Source organism: Wasmannia auropunctata, unplaced genomic scaffold, assembly GCF_000956235.1.
Source record: "Wasmannia auropunctata unplaced genomic scaffold, wasmannia.A_1.0 LD336048.1, whole genome shotgun sequence".
NCBI classification, from domain to species: domain Eukaryota; kingdom Metazoa; phylum Arthropoda; class Insecta; order Hymenoptera; family Formicidae; genus Wasmannia; species Wasmannia auropunctata.
The window spans coordinates 1,029,034-1,030,660 of NW_012026842.1; the positions used below are offsets into that span (position 1 = coordinate 1,029,034).

Below are 1,627 nucleotides of genomic sequence, written 5' to 3' on the forward strand. Positions count from 1 at the left end.
TGAGCACAATCTCACACATATAAGGCGGTGCGTAGTATCGGCGGACAAACGGAGATCTTGATACTACAACGTTCTGCGTGGTTCGCGGACGGAGATCTGCTGCCGCGATTATTCGACGCGACCGCACCGCCGCAAACGATTACAAAAATTTTAATACGGAGAATCGCCGTGCAATTGACACGTCGCGGGCAACGTCGCCGAATCACGATCGGTACGCAAGTGTTTGGTCGACGGTAAAACCGAAGCGTCGATCGGAGTTCGCCCTCTGACGCAGGTGCGCGATAGGTGAGAATTCATCTATCGCGCAGACATGCCGGCCGGCGACGATCGCACGAGGGTGGATCGATCGACAAACAAGCGGAGCACGCGTGCTGCGGACCATGCGCTGCGTCGAACGAGTCGCGATTGTGGCAGCGGCTCTCAACCGGCGCTTGACTTGTGGCGCGAATAACCGGTCGACGCTTTCCGATAGCGGGCTAGCACGGAACAAATGCATAAATATGCTTCATAAAAAAAATATATATATAGTAGCTAAAATGTAACTATTGAATAAAACGCAACATTTGTTAAGTAAAATAAACAAAAGCTATTTTACACATAGAAGACATTTTCTTTATTTTAAGTGATAACATTGTATTATTTTGTACAATATGTAAAAATATTTGCTAATAGGTAGTGTATAGCAGATTTCTAATTCAGCCTATAATTGTACAGCTCATTACAGAATTGTACTAATCTTTCATCTGAGATGGACGATCAAGTTTGCCTTTTTTTTACATAACTAAACATATTAAATTCTCTATATATTTAATAATAAGATCAGTCAAGTTTAGATAAATAAAATTTTACTATGCAATAATAATTGTATACAATATGAGGTAACATTATCATACCAGTATTTTAAAAATTACAAAAAGACAGTTAAATAATATCGATTTTCCTTATAATTTCTTTATAGTGTCCTCTTCTTATCTTTAAGCATTTTTTTCTTTTCCGCTGTTAATTTCTTATCACTTGTGTGCTTTTTTGGAAGAGGTCCTCCGGTGTCCGAAGAGGCGCAACTTTCTAGACTAGACTAGCCTTGCTACCTTTTCCACCTCCGTAAAAAAATAAGTCAATCATAAAAATTGTAATAATGAAACTTGAGAAAATCTAGATTCTTTGTGTTGAGATAAGACGTTACCTGTGCGTGTATCTCGGTCATCATTTTCTCGTTCTGAATATTCGTCGAGACTTTCTAAAGGCAACTTGCCAGCTTCCTCGTTTTAAACAGATTCCGGATTTGGACTATCAGTAGACATTTTACGGTCAAACAATGCAAAAGAGAGAAACATAAGGATAAGCAAGCGTTTATGATCCGTTTATGATTCCAAGATCCGGTTTCCAATCCTTCTTCAAAGTGTTAACGCATATTTCGCCATTCTTTGCTACATTAAGATGTAACATTTTTTTAGGAAGTAAGCCTTTGGCGGTCCCTTAAGAAAGTCCTTTACAAGAACTAATTTTACTCTAAAGAAACCACCGGCATATGGAGTCCCCGCTGTTGGAAAAAAAATATCAATTTTTTCAAAAAAAATTTCATTATTTCAACATCAATCGAAGCTCGGAGTATAGGCAACTTGTATAC

The 1,627-nt window shown here is 38.8% G+C and overlaps 1 pseudogene; it reads right to left on the reverse strand.

The window, feature by feature from the left end:
* Positions 1-480: 480 nt before the first annotated feature.
* Positions 481-1,540, reverse strand: LOC105451682 (annotated as a pseudogene).
* Positions 1,541-1,627: the final 87 nt, after the last annotated feature.